Here is a 24,329-nt window from a genome sequence, read left to right as displayed (position 1 = left end):
CCAGTGGCTACATACTGAAAGGAGGTCTCTACACACAATACTCTATGGAAAACAAAATTGGTTCTCTAGGAATGTGACTAGTTTAGGAAAGTGGTCACCAAATACAAATGACCTCCTAATGTGTAGTGCTCTACAAACTATTTTTGTTTTTTTAAGCATATCTTCCTTTCCAAATTCTGGTTCAAAAGGTTCATTTATTCAACTGCATTTCAAAGCAATTATTGCACCAAATGTTTACATTTTTAAAAAGATTAACTTTATGGAAATTCTTTTGAGATATCTGAAGTCTTTCTACCAACGCCTCTTTCTTACATGCAACCACCGTTCTAACGCACAAATCTGATCCAGTCAGTCCTCCTCCTCTTAAAACAAACAAACAAAAATTTATTATCTCCCACTGTGCTGTTGGATAAACTTCAAATTCTTAGAGGCATTCGAACCAGAGTAACTCCATCTTGAATAGGGGCTAGATAAAATAAGGCTGAGACCTTTATTTTAAGTCTACATTCCCAGGAGGTTAGGCATTCTTAGTCACAGGATGAGATAGGTCAGCACAAAATACAGGTCACAAAGACCTTGCTGATAAACAGGTTGTGGTAAAGAAGCCGGCCAAAACCCACAAAAACCAAGATGGTGATGAAAGTGATCTCTGGTCATTCTCACTGCTCATTATACACTAATTAGAATGCATTAGCATGCTAAAAAACACTCCCACCAGTACCAGGACAGTTTACAAATGCCATGGCAATGTCAGGAAGTTATCCTATATGGTCTAAAAAGGGGAGGACCCCTCAGTTCCAGGAACTGCCCACCCTTTCCTGCAAAACTCACGAATAATCCACCTCTTGTTTAGCATATAATCAAGAAGTAACTGTAAGTATAATGAGTTAAGCAGCACATGCTTCTGCTCTGCCTATGGAGTAGCCATGCTTTATTCCTTTACTTTCTTAATAAACTTGCTTTCACTTTACTCTATGGATTCGCCTCTTATTCCTTCTCGTGAGAGATCCAAGATCTTGCAGTCTGGATGAGGACCCCTTTCCAGTAACAAAATGACAGAGCATGGCACATAGTTTTGAAACACTGGGGTCCACATTGGGCAATATATTCATTTTATATTGATATTTCTATTTAAAAGTTACCTGAGATTACCATAATAAGACTTATATTTCAATCACAAAATTTAAAACAAAAAATGAAAAAAAAATGAAAAAAACACAGTTTCCCCTTTGGTTTTTCCAAATACCATCTGAAAAATACTAGTAAACAGTAAACAACAGTATATATATAAATTCCATTTCCATGGTGCTCAAACTCTGACTCTAGACCCATGAAATCAGAAGAACTTGGGTGAAATAAATTCTAAGTTGAGAATTGAAGTGTCAATTCAGAAACCCACATGTCCTCCTAGCAACAGAATGCTAAAATAATATCCATATACACTAATTCTAACGCAGCCATTGAAATTGTAAGTTTTTAATAAGGTAAAATATTCAAAGCATGTTGGTTAAAAGAAAAACAAAACTGTATACTATCCTAAACCTAATTTTATTAAAAATACGTATGTGTATATGTAAAAATTTAATTTAAACGATGAGAAGTAAATGTACCAAAATGTTCACTGTGGTTGCCTCTGGGTGATGAAATCATGGATTTTAGCTCTTTTCTTATTTTTGTAATAATAATTATTAAAAATAAATATTTAGGCCAGACGCGGTGGCTCACACCTGTAATCCCAGCACTTTGGGAAGCCGACACGGGCAGATCACCTGAGGTCAGAGTTTGAGACCAGCCTGGCCAACATAGCAAAACCTCGTCTCTACTAAAAAATACAAAAATTAGCCAGGCTTGGTGGTGTATGCCTGTAATCCCATCTACTTGGGAGGCTGAGGCACCAGAACCACTTGAACCTGGGGGAGGCAGAGGTTGTGGTGAGCTGACACTGCACCACTGCACCCCAGCCTGGGTGACAGAACGAGACTGTCTCAAAAAATAAAAATAAAATATAAATATTTAGACCCTTTCTGTCAATGTTGTTTTATTTGCTTTAAAATCCTCAGGGAAAAGAAAAGGTATTTTTAAAATGCTATGCAAAAAAGGAAACTATCAGGCTACAATCATGAAGGTTATAAGGGGTCAGAAATATAAGTAAATAAAAAGGAAGGAAAAGGAAATGGCTGATTGCTTTGATCACACAGGGTGAGAATTTCTTGCCACTTAGCTAGTGAAATTTTCCTCATTGTTTAAATGGGTTTGCACCACAGTTCAAAGCTAACTACCGTGAAAGCAACTCAGGGTAAACTGAAAAGGAATCTTTTTTCTCTCTTTTTTTTTCTTTTTTAAACAGATTGCTTCTGACAAGCCTGCCCCCTGAATGGCTTTTCCAGCTACACTGACTAGCACTGTGTTCACCTGGAGAGAGGAGATTCTAAACCGTCCACTCCCTGCTGATCCTTAGTTTCTGGCTGGTGGCACACCAGGACAGGATGGCTCCAAGCTCCCTGATGAAGGGGTAATCACCTGACTTTCTCTTGGAAACAGAGGCACTGGTTCAGGTCTACAACACTGAACTTGGAGAGCAATAACCTTTGTGTGCACAGTCATTGGTGGCTGAATCAGAAGGAAGTCTTTAGGGATAGAGTAAATACTGTCTTTTAAGAATAGGAGTGAACGTCTATAAATTTCTGACAAACGCAGTTTTATTAAAAAAAAAAAAAAAAAGTGGAGACTGGGAAGACCAGAGAGGGAGGCGGTGGGGAAATGAAGGGGCAAAGGAAAGAAGTCCAGTTTCTGGAATTATTCAACTAAGCATGCTTTTAAAAGCTAATAACCACAAAACCCTAAGCCAGACCCTGTTTACTGGCCCCCTCCTAGCCTTGTGTGTTTGCACTCTTGCTCCATAACGGCTTGTAAATACCACCATGTAAAACCTTGAAGGCAAACAGAAGACAAGAAGGGACAAGCTGCATGTGCTGGGGGTGAATGAAGTATGTGTCAAGGTATTTGGATGGAGATGTGCCCAGAATCTTCCTAGTCAAGCTTAATAAACTTTGGCCCAAGGTCCTCTCCTGCTATTGAAACTCTTTCATCTGGCAGATCTTTTTCTCAGATCCAAATTGGTGCCTCCCACCCTTCCCCAAACTGAACAATAAAACCAAATTAAGTAGGAAACCTAAAATTAGGAACTATAAGCATATCACTGGTAAAATAACAAGACACCGTCGGCTGGGCACAGTGGCTCACGCCTGTAATCCCAGCACTTTGGGAGGCCGAGGTGGGTGGATCTCCTGAGGCCAGGAGTTCGAGACCAGCCTGGCCAACATGGCAAAACCCCATCTCTACTACAACTACAAAAATTAGCTGCGTGTGGTGGTGCACGCCTGTGATCCCAGCTACTTGGGAGGCTGAGGCACAAGAATCACCTGAACAGGGAGGCAGAGACTGCAGTGAGCCAAGATCATGCCACTGCATTCCAGCCTGCACAGCAGAGTGAGACCCTGTCTCAAAAAAAAAAAAAAAAAAAAGACACTGTCACTGGGTGTGGATCTTGGCAGTGTCTGTGCAAAGAGAACGGCTGTATATTGTGCATTGATTTTTCTCAGTTATTGTTCATGCTGACAGGCGGCCTCAAATTGTGAGGGCTCATTCTTCTTAATGCTATGCAGATTCTTAAGCTGGTACATTGTATAAACCAGAAAAGGTTTGGCCACAGTCCATTCCTGTGTTACAGATCGATAAACTGCTTCTTTTCTCCCTCAGAGGAGAATGCAAACCAGTAAATCTTAAGTGGTACAATGGTGGCTTAGTTCTCCTAGCTAAGAGAAAAGCACTCCTGCGAAAGGATTTAGGAAAATACATCAACAGAGAAAATCAAGAATTTGTCTTCCTCTATATTTCGGGAGACTGAATGAAGGATGCTGATGCATGTTTTAGTAGATCACCAAGTAAGGTACAATGAATGACGGAAACATTGCATGAGCTGACCCCATAAATACTTTACATTAGCTAAAATGATACAAATATGAAAAACAGCACACTAGAACTTTGCTAAAAAGACACCAATGCAAACAAGTAGTTATATAAAATTGAGATTTGATATATACTCTGCACTGCTAAACTATCAAATGCCACTATCTCATCTAGAAACAAGATAATGCTGATGATAATATTGATGGTAATGTTGATGGCAGCTAATGTTAATAGACCTCTTACTACTATTATTGAAATATAAAATGTCACCTAAAGTGTATCATTAAGTACTACTGATAAAAAAGATGTCACTTTAATGACAAAATGCTAATCAAGAAATTACATTCATTATAAGACACATCCTCAATTCAGAGGCGATATGAGAAAAATGTGTATCTTACAAGTGATGAAATTGTTACATTCAAGGGACTTTTAAACACACTTAACAGTTATTACCTTGTTTAAACTTCACAACAACCCTACAAAGTACTACCCCTTCTCTCCGTTGTATACATAAGAAACAAGCACAGGGAGTTTTAGAACTTGCTCACATCACACAGCTAGTACGACAGCACTGACATTTAAAGCTGTGCAATTCAGCCCTAGAGTTTTGTGATTATGTGATTTAGAGTAAGGGCACTATGGTTTTAACAAATAATAACTTAGGGCATAAATAAGTGATGCATATACATAAGGTAGTCACCTTAGTTACGTATATGCTTACTGCAAGGAGGCTTTGTGCAAATCCTTTTTAGATAAGAAAGCTGCATCTCGGAATTTCACGTTTTTTTTTCTTTTTTTCTTTTTTGAGATGGAATCTTGCTCTGTTGCCCAGGCTGGAGTGCAGTGGCGCAATCTCAGCTCACTGCAATCTCCGCCTCCCAGGTTCAGGCAATTCTCCTACCTCAGCCTCCCAAGCAGCTGGGATTACAGGTGTGCGCCACCATGCCCGGCTAATTTTTGCATTTTTAGTAGAGATGGGGTTTCACCATGTTGGCCAGGCTGGTATAATATGTTTTTAGAGCAATTGTATTTGCAACCTTGTTCCTTGGAGTAACACATTTAAGAGCCTGAAGTACTTATATGGCACACAGGAAATGTTTCTCAGGACTTAACCAGTACACTCTTTTCTTTTTTTTTTTTTTTTTTTTTTTTTTTTTTTGAGACGGAGTCTCGCTCTGTCACCCAGGCTGGAGTGCAGTGGCACCATCTCGGCTCACTGCAAGTTCCACCTCCTGGGTTCATGCCATTCTCCTGCCTCAGCCTCCCCAGTAGCTGGGACTTCAGGCGCACGCCACCATGTCCAGATAATTTTTTGTATTTTTAGTAGAGATGAGGTTTCACTGTGTTAGCCAGGATGGTCTCGATCTCCTGACCTCGTGATCCGCACACCTTGGCCTCCCAAAGTGCTGGGATTACAGGCGTGAGTCACCGCATCCGGCCCCAGTACACTCTTTTCTAGACTGCACAGTATTAGTAGAGCAGGCTTGACTATCATCCTTGTTCTTCACATGAATGTCAACTGTTTCAAAGTATCGAATACTTTCTAAACTGAAAAATGAAAAACAAAAAATCCACCAGGCAGAAGGTTCTAAATGCAATGGTAGGAGTTTCCAAAATGCATAAAAACTAGGGCAGGATATTGGAATCAGAATCTTGCCACTCAAAATAAGGATTATACTTAAAAAATGTAGATGAAAGCTGGCTTCACTTCTCCCCACAGAATAACCAAAATAAATATACATCATCGAGATTATCAGCAGCAATCTCCCAGAACTCATGAAAGAGAATGGGTCAGTTCCTGGGGCCACTGAGAAGTAAAAAAAAAAAAAAAAAAACCTCGAGGACACAGTAAGAGAATCAGATTTTCATATCTGTGACACCCTTCTGCTTGGTATTAAGCACATGTAATACTTCCCCCAACTCAGATTCTACACTAGAAAAAGTGAGATTAAGGTGGACACATAACTTGCCTACCATCTTGGCTTCTTTGGCAGGAGACCCATTCATGCCTCAACCCATGAGAAGCATCAGGGTGCCTGAAGGGAGACACCACCCTGTGGACAGCCACACACAAAGGGAGGAGGTGGGATTACCATCTCCAGCTCTGGAAGCTCCGCTCTCAACCAAAGGAGATGCCAAATCAGCGTGGCTGTTCAGCAGCACTATGCTGTAGGAGGTCTCTTGGGCATGAACTCCTAGCCAGCCTTTCCATACCACAGGGATAGCTCCTTTGGAACCTCCCCCATTTCAGTCAGGTAATCCTCTGATCCTTTGCTAGAAGAACAGGGGCAAATCTGGGTTTTAAGTACCACTTAGTGCGGAAAAAGAGGCAGTGACCTAGCAGAAAAAATGTGTAAGAAATTCAACAGATAAATTACAAATAATCTCTAAGCAAATGTAACCAGTAAAAACCAAAATAGACTAGACAAAGAATACTGGAATAATAATAAATCCTTTAATGCAAAGACACAGACATATATCCACAAGAACATGGAACCATGACCTCCCCAAATGTATAAAGCAAGGAACCAGTGACTGACCCTAATGAGATGGTGATTCATGAGCTCTCTGACCAAGAATTCAAAAATAGCAGTTTTATGGAAACTCAGGCATCTCCAAGATAACACAGAAAAGCAATTCAGAAACTTATCAGAGGAATTTAACAGAGATTGAAGTGATAAAAAAAATCAAATGAATCTTGAAACTGAAAAATATATTTGCTAACTGAAAAATTCATTGGAGGCTCTCAACAGCAGAATGTATCAAGCAGAGGAAAGAATTAGTGAGCCCAAAGACAGGCTCTTTGAAATTACATAGAGGAGAAAAAGTAAAATGAATGGAAAGATATTATAGAAAGATTGCCTACAAGATATAGAAAATTACCTTAAAAGACCAAATCTAAGAATTATTGGTATTCAAGAGAATGTTGAGCAAGAGTGAGGGGTAGAAAAAAGCTTACTCATATGAGAAAAATATCCAGGTAGAGGAAGGTCAGAAAATACCAAACAGATGTGACCCAAATAAAACTACCCCCAACGCATATAATAATCAAACTCTCAAAAGTCAAGGACAAAAAGAGGATACTAAAAGCAGCAAGAAAAAAGGAGGAAATAACATACAAAGAAACTCCACTTCATTTGGCAACAGACTTCTCAATGGAAACCATATTAAGTCAGGAGGAAGTGGAATGATATTTTCAAAATGCTGAAAGAAAAACCCCCCAAAACCCTGCTATCCTCAAATACTTTATCCAGCAAACAGCAGAAATAGCCTTCAAGTATGAAGGAGACAGAGTCTTTTTCTGACAAACAAAAGCTAAGAGAATTTCCCATCACTAGATCTGTCTTACAAGAAATGTTAAAGAGGGTTCTTCAATCTGAAATGAAAAAACATTAATGTGCAAAAGGAAAACATTTGAAGGTATAAAACCTACAGGTAACATCAAGTATAGAAACCCCCAGAACATTCAAATACTATAATTGTCATGTGCAGTCCACCCATAAGTAGCCCATAAGTCTAGCACGACACCTAGAAGACAATCTATCAAAAACCATAACAGCGACAGCAACCTGTTAAGAGACAGGCAATATAAAAATATGCAAATTGAGACCAACAAAAGTCAAAATGTCAGGAGATGGAATTAAAGATGGATGGTTGTTTTAAAGTTTTTTATTTATTCTTTTTTTGTGATCTAAGACAGGGATCTCCAACCCCTGAGCCATGGACCAGTACTGGTCCGTGGCATGCTGGGAACCAGGTCACACAGCAGGAGGTGGGCACAGGCCAGCAAGCATTACTGCCTGAGCTCCACCTCCTGTCAGATCATCAGCAGCATAGATTCTCATAAGAGTGCAAACCCTATTGTGAACTGCAAGTGTGAAGGATCTAGGTTGAGCATTCCTTATGAGCATCTAATGCCTGATGATCTGAGATAGAACAGTTTCATCCCAAAACCATCCCCACTGCTCTATGGAAAAATTGTCTTCCATGAAACTGGTCCCTGGTGCCAAAACAGATTGGGGACTGCTTATCTAAGATAAGCTGTCATCTCTTTAAAATAACTTGTTATATCTATAAGATGTTTTCTATAAGCCTCATGGTAACCACAATGTAAAAACCTATAATAAACACACTAAAAAATAAACAACAACAAATTAAAACATAGTACCAGAAAAAGTCACTTAACCATAAAGGATGACAGGAAGAAAGGAGGACAAGAGTTACAAAACAACCAGAATACAAGAAACAAAATGGTAATTCTCCATTCAGAAATTTATCGGAGAAATTTAACAAAGAGGCATTATTCAAAAAATCAAACAGAAATCTTAGAACTAATACATTTGATGGACTGAAATTCAGCTCCCAAGTATATAAAGCAAACATTAATAGATACAAAGAGAGAGAGACTGTAATACAGTAATAGTGGAGGACGTCAAATACCCCACTTTCATCAACGAACATAACATCTAGACAGAAAATTAACAAAGAAATCACTATCAAACTACACATCAGACCAAATAGGTCTAACTGGTATTTATAAAACACTTCACTCAACTGTTCAAATACACATTTGTTTCATCAGTACATGGAACATTCCCAAGAATAAACCATATTTTAGGCCACAAAACAAGTTTCAACAAATTTTAAAAAGTAGAAATTATATCAAGTATCTTTTCTGACCACAATGGAATAAAACTCGGTATCAGTAAGAAGAGGAATTTTGGGCCGGGTGTGGTGGTTCATGCCTGTAATCCCAGCACTTTGGGAGGCTGAGGTGGGCGGGTCATCTGATGTCAGGAGTTCGGGACCAGCCTGGCCAACATGGCAAAACCCTGTCTTATTAAAAATACAAAAAATAGCTGGGTATGGTGGTGTACGCCTGTAATCCCAGCTACTTGGGAGGCTGAGGTAGGAGAACCACTTGAACCCGGGAGGTGGAGGTTGCACATTGCGCCACTGCACTCCAGCCTAGATGACAGAACAAGACTCCACCTCAAAAAACAAAAACAAAAACCTTTGGAAATTATACAAAAACATGGAAATTAAACAACATGCTCTTGAACAAATAATGAGTTGATGAAGAAATAAGAACATTTAAAAATTTCTCAAAACAAATACAAATGGAAACACAACATACCAAAATCTATGGGATACAGTAAACACAGTACTAAGAGGGAGGGTTATAGCAATAAATATCTACATCAAAAAAGTTGAAAGACTTCCAAAAGACAACCTAAGAATGCAGCATCTCAAGGAACTAGAAAAGCAAGACCAAGCCAAACCCAAATTTACTAGAAGAAAGGAAATAAGGATCAGAGCAAAAATAAATGAAATTGAGATTAAAACATTACAGAAGATCAACAAAACAGAAGTTTAGTTAAAAAAAGAAAATGACAAACCTTTAGCTAGACTAAAAAGAGAGGACACGAATAAATAAAATGAGAAATAAAAGATACAAAACAACAGAGACCATAGAAGTACAAAGAATCATTAGAGACAACTGCCAACAAATTGAAAAATCTAGAATAAAAAGATACATTCCTGGACATATACAACCAAAATTGAACCATGACGAAAGAGAAAACCTCAACAAACCAATAGCAAGTAATAAGATCAAAGCTATAATTTAAAAGTCTCCTATCAAAGAAAAGTCCAGGATCTGATGAATTCTACTAAACCTTTCAAGAAGAACTATAATAATTCTACTCAAACTCTTCAAAAAAAAAAAAAAAAAATTGAAGAGGAGGGAATGCTCAAACTCATCCTGCAAGGCCGGCATTACCCTGATACCAAAACCAGATAAGGCCACAATAATAAAAAAAAAAAAAAGACGATGATAGGCTAATTTCACTGATGAACACAGACAGAAAAATCCTCAAAACACTAACAAACTGAATTCAACAACATATTAAAAAGATCATTCAACATTATCAAGTGGGATTCATCCCAGGGATGCAAAGATGGTTCAGCATATGCAAATCAATAAATGTTATACACATTAACAGAACCAAGAACAAAAACCATATGATCATTTCAATAAGTGCTGAAAAGTATTCAATTAAATTCAATATCCCTTTATTTTAAAAACCTTCAACAAACCGGGTACAGAGGAAACATACCTCAAAATAATAAAGGCCATATATGACAAATTCACAGCTGACTTCATACCAAACAGGGAAAACCTAAAAGCCTTTCCACTAAGATCTGGAACAAGACAAGGGTGTGCACTTTCACTACCTTTATTCAACATAAAGTGGAAGCCTTGGCCAATTAGTCAAGAAAAATAAATAAAGGATGTTCATATTGGAAAGAAAGAAGTCAAATTAGCTTTCAGAGTAGATGACAGGATCTTCTATTTTTAAAAATCAAAAAACTACTAGAAGTAATAAGTGAATTCAGTAAAGTTTCAGGATACAAAACGAACATACAAAATTCAGTAGCATTTATATACACCAACAGTGAACAATCTGGAAAAGAAAGAAAGCAATCTAATTTATTATATCTACAGAGAATGTAAAATACCCAGGAATCTTTTTTTTTTTTTTTTTTTTTGAGACAGGGTTTTGCTCTGTCACCCAGGTTGCAGTGCAGCAGCGTGATCACAGCTCACTGCAGACTTGATCTCTTGGTCTCAAGCAATCCTCCAACTTCAGCCTCCCAAGTAGCTGCAACCACAGACACGTGCCACCATGTCTGGCTAATATTTTGATTTTTTTTGTAGAGATGACATCATACTATGCTGCCCAGGCTGGTCTCAAACTCCTGGGTTCAAGCAATTCTCCTGCTTTGGCCTCTCAAAGTGTTGGGATTGCAGGTGTCAGCCACTGTGCCTGGCCCCTAAGAATCAATTTAACCAAAGTTGTGAAAGATCTTTACAAGGACCACTATAAAACACTGATTAAATAGATGACACAAAAAATGGAAAAGATATTATTCCACACTCATGGATTGAAAGAATACTGTTAAAATGACAATCCTACCCAAAGCAATTTACTGATTCAATGCAATCTCCATCAAAATACCAATGATACTCCCCATAGAAATAGAGCAGACAATCCTAAATTTTATACGGAACCCCAAATAACCAAAGCAATCCTGCGCAAAAAGAGCAAGCAGGAGGTTTCACACTACTTGACTTAAAAATATACTACAAGGCTATAGTAGCCAGATCAGCATGGTACTGGCATAAAAAACAGACACAAACACCAACTGAACAGAATAGTGAACTCAGATATAAATCCATGCCATTTGCAGCCAACTGATTTTTGACAGAGGTGCCAACAATATGCAACAGAGAAAGGACAGTCTCTTCAATAAATGGCATTGGGAAAACTGGACAACTATATGTAGAAGAATGAAACTAGACCTCTATCTCTCACCATGTACAAAAATCAAATACAAATGGATTTAGACTTAAATCTAACACCTGAAATTATAAAACTACTAAAAGAAAACATTGGGGAAATGCTCCAGGACATTGGTCGGGGCAAAAATTTTTTGTTTAAGTTCTCAAAAGCACAGGCAACAAAAGCAAAAATGGACAAATGGGATGACATCAAGCTGAAAAGCTTCTGCACAGCCAAGGAAACAATCGACAAGCTGAAGAAACAACCCATAGAATGAGAGAAAGTATTTGCAAACTATCCATCTGATAAGAGATAAACAACCAGAATATATAAGGAGCTCAAACAACTCAACAGCAAAAAGTCATTAATCTGATTTTTAAAAGGGCAAAAGGCCTGAACAGATATTTCTCAACAAATGACCAATGGGTATAGGAAGTGCTCAACATCAGTAATTATCCAGAAAATGCAAATCAAAACCACAATGAGATACAATCTCACCCCAATTAGAATAGCTTTTATCAAAAAAGACAGGGACTAACATGCTGGTGAGGATTTAGAGAAAGAAAAATCCTCACACGTTGTTGGTGGGAATGTAAATTACGACAGTCACTGTAGAAAACAGTGTTCAGAGGTTCCTCAAAAATCTAAAAGTAGAATACCGTATGATCCAGCAATTCCACTGCTGAGTATATATCTAAAAGAGAGAAAACCAACATATTGAAGAGAGATCTATACTCACATGTTTATTGCAGCACTATTCATAATAGCCAAAATATGGAATCAATCTAAGTGTCCCTCAATGGATGAACAAAGAAAATGTGGAGGCCAAGGCAGGTGGATCGCTTGAGTCCAGGAGTTTGAGACCAGCCTGGACAACACAGCAGGACCCCGTCTCTACAAAATAATAATAAATATTTAAAAAGAAAATATGGTAAAAATACACAATAGAATATTATACAGCCATAAAAAGAATGAAATCCTGTCATTTGGAGCAACATGGATGAAACTGGGGGTCATTATGTTCAGTGAAATAAGCAAAGCACAGAAAGACAATTATCGCATGTTCTCACTCATATGTGGGAGCTACAAAAGTGAATCTCATGAAGACAGCGAGTAGACTGGTGGTTACCAGAGGCCGGGAAGGGTAGAGGGAATGGGGGATGAAGAGCAGTTGATTAATGGGTACAAATACACTTAGAAGAAATAAGACTTTGTGTTCGATAGATCAGTAGGATAATTACAGTTAACATTAATCAAGTGTATTATTAATACACTCAAAATAGCTTGAAGAGAATAATTCAAATGTTCCTAGCATAAACAACAGATAAAAATTCAAGGTGACTGATATCCCAATTACCCTGATTTGACTGTATGAATGTATGAATGTATGAAATTACCACATGGACCCCCAAAATATGTACAATATATATCAATTTTAAAAATGAAAAATATGAAAGGAGAAACCACCATTTTGATATGAAAGTTGTAGAATCTTTTTATAATACACCACAGTATTTTTGTTCATTTAACAGTAACATTTAAAAGGCAATATATTTAACTTTACCTAAAATCTGGAAAAGACAGAATATACAAAAATTATTCAATCTTGCAACCCTAACAATTGTTATCACTGGAAGCTATTTTCAATATTTTATATACTTGTATGAATATTTTAATTAATTACCATAATACATTTTAAAGATCTACAATATCCTAGAATTTGTACCAGGCACTCTTTAGTTTCTATGTTGGAGGCGTAACATAGACTAAGGCATTGTACCTTCCCTAGAAGTTCATACACTAGGGCTGGAGGCAAATATTATAGAAACAATTAGAAGAGTAGTGTATACACAGTTCAATTTCAGTCCACAGAAAGGTGGTCTTATTTTGCCTGACAAGAGTGCATGTGGCCAAAAAAATTATTCATAATAAGAGATCACTCGGCCTAAGTCTTAAAGGATGAGTGAGTGCTTTTCAGGTCAAGAAAGGTGGAAGGGCGTTCTAGGCAGAGGGGATGGCACATGCAAAGGCGGAAGATGAGAAGAAGTGCATGGCAAGCAGCAGCTGGGGCCAGAGCATGGTCTCCTTATGAGGACTTAGTCGTAAATGAAGCAAACTGCCCGAGACAAAGGTGACCTAAGGAGACTGGGTAATAGAGAGGAACTTTAAGGAACTAGATTCTACAAGAACCAAACTGAAAAACGCACATACACAAATACAAATATTTTACCCTAACAAAAAATGCAGAGCTCATTTGACTTCTTCAAGTAAGTTATTTTTCGTATGGGCAACCAAAAATCTGTCTTATTATACATCAAGTATGATTACTCACATATTCCTGTAGACTACACAAAAACAGTCAATAATTAAAGTAACAAAAGTATGCTGGAGTAGAAACTCTCGCCACAGTTTATTGTCTGATTATCTTCTGGTGATTTCCAATACTGGCTCCTACCATAGGAAGAGTAGGGGTAATATTAACCAGCTCTTAGACATTTTGCAACCAAATTACCTAACATGACCCAATCCCATTTGGCTTCTTGGAACATAGTAGATAATTTTCTTGGTATGAGTGGGTTAGAGGTGAAAAGAAATCTCAATTACGGATCAAGATCTAAATTATAATCTGTGTTAGTCAGTTTCTATTGCTACAAAGCAATACCTGAGACTGGGTAATTTATAAAGAAATGAGGTTTATTTTGGCTCATGGTTCTGCAAGATGTACGGGAAATGCAGTGCCAGCATCTGCTTCTGGTGAGGGCCTCGAGAAACTTAGAGAAGGAAAGGGAGAGCTGGCATATTACATGGTAAGGTGTGGAGCAAGAGAGAGAAAGGAAAAGTGCCAGGCTTTTTTTAAACAGCCAGCTCTCTCATGAAGTCAGAGGAAAAAGCTCATTCCCATACAGGAAGGCACCAAGCCATTCATGAGGGATCTGCCCCCGTGATCCAGACATCTCCTACCAGGCCCCACCTCCAACATTGGGGATCACGTTTTAACACGAGATTTGGAGGGGACACAGATCCAAACCAGATCAGAATCTTACTTGGATACTGGCTTTCATTTCTAATGTAGGAAAAAGGTTGAGATTTGCCTATTAGGGAAATTTTATGCTGTGTGTGTCCAAACAATTATACTTGCAACTTTATTCTTTGGGGTAATAAAGGTAAGAAGCTGGTAGAGGTATTTTTATCACAGGCACAGAAACAAATAAAAATGTAGATAATAAAGAGAAAACATGGAAGAAACAACAGTAAATAAATTCATTTATTCATTCAACAAATGAGTGCCCTTTGTGTGCCAGGCACTGTTTTTGGCACTGAAGATATAGCAATGAACAAATTAGATACCTACCCACCCTCTCCCCCAAAAGTAATCTAACTAGAGAACTGTGCTTTGAGCCCAAAGAAAATTAAATTTAGGTTCATACTGTGCTTAACAGATTAGCTGTACTAAAAGCTAATTTCTGACTCATCTTTTTTGCCTTAGGTATTAGTCCATTCTCACAATGCTAATAAAGACACACCAGAGACTGGGTAATTTATAAAGGGAAGAGGTTTAACTGACTCACAGTTCAGCATGGCTGGGGAGGCCTCAGGAAACTTACAATCATGGCAGAAGGGGAAGCAAACGCATCCTTCACATGGCAGCAGCAAGGAGAAGTGCCAAGCAAAAGCGGGGAAAGCCCCTTATAAAACCATTAGATCTCGTGTAAACTCACTATCACAAGAATAGAATCAGGAAAACTGCCCCCATGATTCAATTACCTCCTAACAAGTCCCTCCCACGACACACGAGATTATGGGAACTACAATTCAAGACGAGATTTGGGTGGGGATACAGCCAAACCATACCACCTTATTTGAAGAGTTCCCATGATAGCATCTGCCTCCTTGTGCCCCAAAGTGGGCATGAGTGTGTTCAGCCTTTCTAGAAACCGTCACTGTTCATCCATTCTACATCATGAAAGTACACATCAGTATCTTTCCAAGAGCGTACACAAGGGCTGCACTGCCAACGAACAGGTTAAAACCATCTCGGAGCTACAAATGCTTTCAGAATCCCGTGCTGGCTCTGCTCCAGCTGGGTCTCTGAGACTCACACAGCTTCCTGAACATTTAAAGAAAACTGACACTTATCAGTGAAGGTTTCTCAGATCATGAAAACCTAGGCTGAAAATCAGCTGTTCTGCTACAAAAGAAAGCAGCAATAGATAGTCTAAAGAAAAGCATCTGAATGAAAATCAGAATGATTAAACTTTCTTCTTTTTCAGTTAACCACCTTTATGTTTCTTCCTGAGTTGGGAGGAAAATAATTTTATGACTCAGTATAGGTACAATAAAACAGTATTCATCTGTTTGTAATCGATCTAGGGAAAACAGACCCTAGCAGAAACCTAAACCTTGACTTTATAAACATGATTGTATTAGTGGAGTCTTGCTCTTACTGAGCAAACATTCCCACTGCTGGTAGTTTCAACTAAAGTATCAGTGCTTTTACTTATTTAAGCATTAAGGAACAATGTAGTGGCCACAGATATAAGAGTTAGTTCAGCGTGATTTGAAAGGCTTTCTGTTCATTTCTTATTTTAAATGTACAATTCTCATTTATTTTCTGCTTTAGCAAAAATTTTTCCTTTAATTCCACTGAGATTGGATTCTTATCTGACCTTCTCTGATCAACTCTTAAATTGATGAATACTGTTAACAACAAGCTCAAGTGTGCCTGGGACTGTCACTAAGCAAAAGGGCGACATGTAACACATCCTCAGATTCATTTTTTTCTGAAAACAAGTTTTATTTAAATAAGGGTTTAGGCCCAGCGTGGTGGCTCACGCCTGTAATCCTAGGAATTTGGGAGGCCAAGGTGGGTGGATCACCTGAGGTCAGGAGTTTGAGACCAGCCTGGCCAACATGGCGAAAACACCATCTCTACTAAAAATACAAAAATTAGCCAGGTGTGGTGGTAGGTGCCTGTAATCCCAGCTACTCAGGAGACTGAGGCAGGAGAATCACTTGAACCCAGGAGGCGGAGATTGCCGTGAGCTGAGATCACGCCACTGCACTCCAGCCTAGGCGACAGAGCAAGACTCTGTCTCAAAAAAAAAAAAAAAAAAAAAAAAAAAAAAAAATTAATTTTTGCATAAGGTGTAAGGAAGGGATGCAGTTTCAACTTTCTACATATAGCTAGCCAGTTTTCCCAGCACCACTTACTAAATAGGGAATTCTTTCTCCATTTCTTGTTTTTGTCAGGTTTGTCAAAGATCAGATGGCTGTAGATGTGTGGTATTATTTCTGAGGCCTCTGTTCTGTTCCATTGGTCTCTATCTCTGTTTTGGTACCAGTACCATGCTGTTTTGGTTACTGTAGACTGTAGTATAGTTTGAAGTCTGGCAGTGTGATGCCTCCAGCTTTGTTCTTTTTGCTTAGGATTGTCTTGGCAATGCGGGCTCCTTTTTGGTTCCATATGAACTTTAAAGTAGTTTTTTCCAATTCTGTGAAGAAAGTAACTGGTAGCTTGAAGGGGATGGCACTGAATCTATAAATTACCTTGGGCAGTATGGCCATTTTCACGGTATTGATTCTTCCTATCCATGAGCATGGAGTGTTCTTCCATTTGTTTGTGTCCTCTTTTATTTTGTTGAGCAGTGGTTTGTAGTTTTCCTTGAAGAGGTCCTTCACATCCCTTGTAAGTTGGATTCCTAGATTATTTTCTTTGAAGCAATTGTGAATGGGAGTTCACTCATGATTTGGCTTCTATCCATCTGACAAAGGGCTAATATCCAGATTCAACAAAGAACTTAAATTTTCAAGAAAAAATCAAACAACCCCATCAAAAAGTGGGCGAAGGATATGAACAGACACTTCTCAAAAGAAGACATTTATGCAGCCAACAGACATGAAAAAATGCTCATCATCACTGGTTATCAGAGAAATGCAAATCAAAACCACAATGAGATACCACCTCACACCAGTTAGGATGGCGATCATTAAAAAGTCAGGAAACAACAGGTGCTACAGAGGATGTGGAGAAACAGGAACACTTTTACACTGTTGGTGAGACTGTAAACTAGTTCAACCATTGTGGAAGACAGTGTGGCAATTCCTCAAGGATCTAGAACTAGAAATATCATTTGACCCAGTGATACCATTACTGGGTATATACCCAAAGGATTATAAATCATGCTACTATAAAGACACATGCACACATATGTTTATTGCAGCACTATTCACAATTCACAACAGCAAAGACTTGGAACCAACCCAAATGTCCATCAATGACAGACTGAATTAAGAAAATGTGGCACATAAACACCATGGAATACTATGTAGCCATTAAAAAGGATGAGTTCATGTCCTTTGTAGGGACATGGATGAAGCTGGAAACCATCATTCTGAGCAAACTATCACAAGGACAGAAAACCAAACACCACATGTTCTCACTCATAGGTGAGAATTGAACAATGAGAACACTTGGACACAAGAAGGGGAACATCATACACCGGGGCCTGTTGTGGGGTGGGGGAAGCGGGGAGGGATAGCATTAAGAGAAATACCTAATGTAAACGACGAGCTAATGGGTGTAGCACACCAACATGGCACATATATACATAAGTAACAAACTTGCATGTTGTGCACATGTACCCTAGAACTTAAATTTAAAATAAAGGGGGGGGGGTTTAAATACATTACACGTAACATTAAAACTGGAGGGAAAAAAAAAACAAAACAAAACCTCAAAACCAGTTTGTTACTTCCCATGGCACTGGACAGCTGTTGCCATTAAGTTGCAAGCTCTACAGCTAGCTACATGACTGCTACATCAGTTTGAGATTTGTTTCCTTGTCAAAGGTTTAACTTTGATGGAAGGTTGGCCTCACATTCTGGTGTTTGGACATCCCTTAGCTAGGATATGTCTGGTCAAAAAGACCTTTGTGGCAAGCCAGATGTCCTATCATCTCACTACTGGGAAGGGGGCCTCTCTAAAACTCTGCTCCTGGTCAGGCTGGGGACACCAGGGGATCTTTCTTTGACCACCAAAGGCTCCCTTCCAGTGGTAGAGCTGCTGTTGCTGCCTTACCCCATCCTCTCCTCTCAGATTCACCGAGGATTGTTCGGGTGGTGACATTCTCTTAGGGCAGGGAACTCTGCAGAGGGAGAGCAGAGGAGCATCTGGCCAGACATAGTTGTCTATGATCTTAGGGCTGAGTGTGGCTGAAACATGATGGTATTGCTTTGTTTCAGGCTTGACACTGCCAGGCGCCTACTGCTTGACCTCTGTTTAAATGAGGCACTTCAAGACTAAACAGCACGGTTCTTTTCAGTTTACTGCATGAAGGAGTTACCCTAGGCCAAGTTAAAAGCAGACCACAAATGGTTACGTTATATAAGCTGTGAGGTTTTTAAACTTGTGACAAGAGACAGAAAGGAAATTCTACTCATTGCAAGGAAATCCTCACTCAAGCTTCAGCAAGCCATAGCACTTAAAACCCACGATCATTTAGCTGGTTGTCCTTAGCCATTCCAGTCTCTCTGAGGAACTGCCATATGTTCTTGCGCTGGTCACCCTGTAGCTGAACGACTTCTCCATATTCTGGATGCTCAATTACAGTACCATTGCAGGCAAATTTCTTTTTCAATGTCTGCATTGGTTTATTTTTATCATCATCATCAGCAATCCCTTGGACAGAGTAGGGTCTTCCTGCTGTTTCTCTGTTGGATGAATTCTTATATGGATATAATCCTCAGTGCCAGCAGGGAGCAGGTCATCACCCTTACTTGTATCAGCAAAGGGGTGGAAAGAATGGAGGCTCTGGATTGTGGACATACGATTCCTTGTCCTCAGTGGAAATGGCTGCAAAAGCGGGAAGTGGCAGGAGAAGGGGGAGCTGAGTCCTTGGCAGTGGCGGCGACTCAGTGACTCGGGGCTCCTCAGATTCTTGACCTTAAAACACTAGTGCTTGATATGGTTTGGATTTGTGTCCCCACCCAAATCTTGTGAGTTCTAATCCTCCATGCTGGAAGAGGGGCCTGGTGGGAAGCGATTAGATATGGGGGCGGACTTCCCCCACGAACTGGTTGTTTAAAAGTGCATAGCATCATCTTCTTCCCTCTTTTTTTCCTGCTCCCACCACGTAGGACATGACACCTTCCCCTTCGCCATCTACCATGACTGTAAGTTTCCTGAGGCTTCCCAGTCATGCCTCCTTTAGAGCCTGTGGAACTGTGAGTCAATTAAACCTTTTTACTTCATAAATTACCCAGTCTCAGGTAGTTCTTTGTAGCAGTACAAGAACAGACTAATACAGTTCTCAAAGTAGGTTCCCAGAACAGCAGCATCAGCATTATCTTCTGGGAACTTGCTAGAAATCCAAATTTTTGGGTCCATCCCAGACCTACAGAAGCAGGAACTCTGGGTTTGGGGCCCTGCAATCTGCATTTTGAAAACCCTCTAGGTGACTCTGAGGTAGGCCAAAAGTTGTCAAAACCCCTATCTTCAAAGATGGGTTAACTGGGAAAAAATTATGCCCTAAGGCTCCAAGAGCCAAGAATATCCTCTGATTTTAAGAAAATGACACCTAGGGATTTAGAAAACATCCCTCAGGAGGCCTAACTTTGTTTCACTCATTTATTCAAAAACAGTACCTGAGAACTCAGCATGCAATAGGCACAGTACTAGGCACTACAGTGGTGCACAAAATAAACTCAGTTCTTGCCTTTTTGAGGCTTTAGGCACGAACTCTATGTGCACAAACGAAAAAAGTTATAAACATATTATTGTAAATGCTATGAAGGAGAGAAAAACGGGTGATGAGGGAGAATAACAGAGGCACCCTTCCGTAAGACTGAAGTTGAGCGTATGCAGATGCATAGGAATGGGTGGTCCTTAAGGGTCTTTCCAGGGAAACAACATTGAAACTAAGACCTAAAGAATAAGTAGGAGTTAACTAGGGGGAAGGTGGAAGGTAAAAATAATGGTACCAGGAACAGCATACGGCCCAGAAATAGACCCACACAAATGTGCCCATGTGATTTTTGACAAAGGCATTTCAGAAAAGAAAAACTCTTTCAGAAAAGGAAGGGAAGTCTTTTCAACAAACAGTGCTACAGGAATCTGATATCTATAGTCAAAATAATGAATCTTCTTGACCTTCTGTCTTATATAAAAGTTAATTCCAAATGGATCTTAAATCTAAAATTAAAACAAAAAACTATAAAACTTAAGAAAACCTAGAAGATCTTTAAGGCCTAGGGCTTGGAGAGGTCTAGACACAATACCAAAAGTAAAAGCCATAGAAATAAAAATTCACAATGTGGTCTTCACCAACATTATAATCTTTTTTTTTTTTTTTTCTTTAAAAGGTCTGGAGGCTCCGGGCCAGAAAAAGCTCCACGTATTTGAGCTACTGAGTTTTTAAGAGAGGGAAAGAGCAGGCTGGGCTGAAGTGACAGGTAAGCAGAGGCTAGCTTATGAGATTTGCTTAGTCCTATTGGTCATAGTAGGAAGATTAGGTTTTCTTCTAAGTTAAAAGTCATTGATGGGTTTAAGCTGATGAGTAAAATAAAATACATGATCTTATTTTTAAGTGTTATGTTTATGCATCGGCTTCTTACTATCTTTAAAGAGAGGCAGCTCTGGGCTTCCTTAGTTTATCATCATGGGGAAAGGACACTGGATATTCCAGGAATAGTTTATTCAGATTTCACATAGAGGATTTCACCTTGAAGATATAACCAGCCCTTCAATTTTAAAAATACATGTATTTTTTCCACTGTTTAAAGCAGAAAGGAGCTGGGTATGGTGGTACATGCCTGTAGTCCCAGCTACTTGTGAGGCTGAGACAGGAGTTCGAGGCTGTAGTGAGCTATGATTGCATCTGTGAAGATGCACTGCATTCCAGCCTGGGCAACCTAGGGAGACACTGTATCACCCCCACACCACCACCACCAAGAAAACAGAAAGGTTCATGCTAAATGGAAATTTCCCAGATTTTCTTGTGTTTTCTTCAGAACATACAAGTTCCTAACTTAAGCTTTAAAGAGGTCAAGTGTCTGACCTGGAGGGGGCTTTACAATTTGCTGCCTGATAAAAGCTCTTACAATGTTCAATTTATGTTACCAACACAGCATATGCACCTCAGCTGAAAATGGATAAGCTGTAACCAGAGATTGAATTTGGAGTTTAAAAAGGTAGAACCAAATCAAAACCACAATATCACCTTACACTCATTAGAATGGCCATTATTAAAAAAAAAAAAAGACAAAAACAACAAAAAAACAAAGCATTTGGTAGCATGTGGAGAAACTGGAACCCTACATTGGTGAGGGTTGTTGGTGAAACTGTAAAATGGTGCAGCTACTATAGAAAACAGTATAGAGGTTCCTCAAAAAAATAAGAACTACCATATGATCCAACAACCCTACTTCCGGGTATATGTCCAAAAGAACTAAAAACAGGAACTCGAAGAGATATTTGTACCCCATGTTCACTACAGAATTATTCACAATGACCAAGGTGCAGAAGCAACCTAAATGTCCATTAACAGATGAGTGCCTAAGGAAAATGTGGTACACAATGGACTATTAGTCTACAAAAAAGAAAATTCTATCACATGCTACAACATGAATAGAATGGAAACTTAAGGACACTATGCTAAGTGAAATAAGCCAATCACAAAAAGCCAAATTTCTATGACATATACATGTAATTAAACTCAGAAACGGAAAGTAGAAAGGTTGGTGCCAGGGGCTGGTGCGAGGGGGAGGGGGAAAATAGTCGTTTGATGAGTATAGCATTTTAGTCATGTGAAATGGAAAAGTTCTAGAGATCTGTCATATGGCAATGTGCATACAGTTAACAATAATGAAATGTACACTTAAAAATTAAGAGGGCAAATCTGTGCTATGTGTTTTTATCAAAATAAAAAAAAAAGGAAAAAAGTAGAAGTAGCATTTACAGTGCTCCAATCACACTCAAGGTCAAGCTGCCTTACGTTGCTTTCCTTTAGTGGAAATAAACCTCGCTTAAGCTTTTCCCTTTTTAATAGAGGAGACTCAGAACATTATCTTCTTTTGTATTGTCACAGACTCTCCTGCTAGGACAAGCACATCCCTTTCATGATTCTTTAAGAGTTCTGCTGACGTTCGCCTACTCATGCTAGACAGGCAAATATTCAGGCACAGGGAGGGAGTAGGGGCATCTCCCATGGAGATGCCTATTTAAAAATCAGAAATGACTGAAAAAGCCTGATCCCATTCTGTTGAGGAATGCCTTGGAAAACAGGAGTACGGTCAGAGACTGACCAATGACAGGCCACACCCAGGAGACCGAGCCTTGTCCCCTGGTCAGCATGAGGTAGAGGCAGAAGGAGAAGACCACTGGCTCAGCCTCATCCATTTCCCAAGAAAGCTTTCATAGCCTCTAATTCAAGTATCAACCACTTCCGCCATGTTCAGCTGAGAAAATGCAACATGCCAGAGGAAACAGATTCCATAGAAGGGGCTTAAACTCCTTCTTCCTCACACGAAGGTCTTGTCGCTCCCTCTCTCCTTCTGAAAAGGCTCTGACAGCAAGGTCTCAACTCCACCACACTAGGAAAGGCGCCAGACTGTGGGACCTGCCAGAGAAAAGGCTTCACCCCTAACCCAGGCCTGAAAGATTGGGCTCAAGCCAGAGACACAGGATGAACTCATGTCACAAGAAGACTGGCTCCCAGAGCCTGCAGTCTGACAGGAACAAAGTACCAAAAGTGACTAGCTCCTGCAACGAGGCCCTGGGGCATTACTAAACTTTCAGCCTCCTAGGGCAATAACACCTAAAGGGCAGGGTCTGAGGCAAGGAGGAAGCCAGAAGGCAAGATTCTCAAACTCAGTGAATCCTGGGACTCAGTTATAAAGGGAAAAGGCCTGTTAATACATGTGTCATACTAAAGCAAAATTAATTTACAAACATTTGATTGAAACTCTGAGTAAGCAGGTAGGGAGAAGCAAAAACAAAATGTTTTAGCTATCAAAGGAAGGGAAATAGTCATTAATGGCAAGATATTTATTGTTTCTAAGTTAAGGTATCTGAAACCTCAATGACATTGCTTTTATTTGTTCTATACTACTTAAAAATATATAAAAACTGTGTGTTGATAAGCACTTACACAGGTCAACACTTTGTAACCACCTCACTACTCAAAGTGCAGACCCCCAGGCAATCGCAGCAGCATCTGCCGGACTTGATTAAAAAAAAGCAGTATCTTGGGCCCTACCCTAGACCTATGGACTCAATCTGCATTCCAGCAAGACCCCCAGGTGATGTGTATGCACATTGAAGTGAGAGGAGCACTGGTTTGACCTTTATTTTTCCTCATCAAGTCTTAAGTCTCCTAACCCATTACCTTTTTATCTGGAGCGACCTACAGTGATGGTTCACAATTTTGGATTTTTTTTTTTTTTTTTTTTTTTTTTTTTTTTTTTTTGAGACAGAGTTTTGCTCTTGTTTCCCAGGCTGGAGTGCCATGGAGTGATCTCCACTCACTGCAACCTCTGCCTCCCAGGTTCAAGCGATTCTCCTGCCTCAGCCTCCTGAGTAGCTGGGATTACAAGCGTGTGCCATCATGCCTGGCTAATTTCTTGTATATTTAGTAGAGACGGGGTTTCACCATGTTGGCCAGGCTGGTCCTGAACCCCTGACCGCAGGTGATCCACTTGCTTTGGCCTCCCGGAGTGCTGGGGTTACAGGCGTGAGCCACCGCGCCCAGCTGGATGATTATCAGAATTACTGTCTAGGCCTTACCGAAGACCAATTAAACTATTCTCTGGGGGTGGGACCTGAGCAGAAGTGTATTTCAAAGCTCCTCCAGGAGATTCCAACTGCTACATTTGAGAGTTATTGGTCTATTCCAGTGGTTCTCAAAACGTGTTTCGAGATCAGCAGCATCACCATCACTAGGGAACTTGAACTTGTCAGAAAACCACATTTCTTTTTCCTTCCTCCCTTTATCTTTCTCTCTCTCTCTCTCTCAC

At 39.5% G+C, this 24,329-nt stretch overlaps 1 protein-coding gene and 1 pseudogene across 3 annotated transcripts in view; both read right to left on the bottom strand.

Annotated features, from left to right (window-relative positions):
• The window catches only part of KANK1 (KN motif and ankyrin repeat domains 1), a 156,930-nt gene that overhangs the window by 67,752 nt on the left and 64,849 nt on the right, over positions 1-24,329 (bottom strand). The window lies entirely within an intron of this gene.
• Positions 18,800-19,143, bottom strand: LOC115893974 (annotated as a pseudogene).

The sequence above is a fragment of the Rhinopithecus roxellana genome, chromosome 16, assembly GCF_007565055.1.
Source record: "Rhinopithecus roxellana isolate Shanxi Qingling chromosome 16, ASM756505v1, whole genome shotgun sequence".
Classification (NCBI taxonomy): Eukaryota; Metazoa; Chordata; class Mammalia; order Primates; family Cercopithecidae; genus Rhinopithecus; species Rhinopithecus roxellana.
The sequence above is the reverse complement of the archived record's forward strand: the minus strand, read 5'-3'. Positions and strand labels throughout refer to the sequence as shown.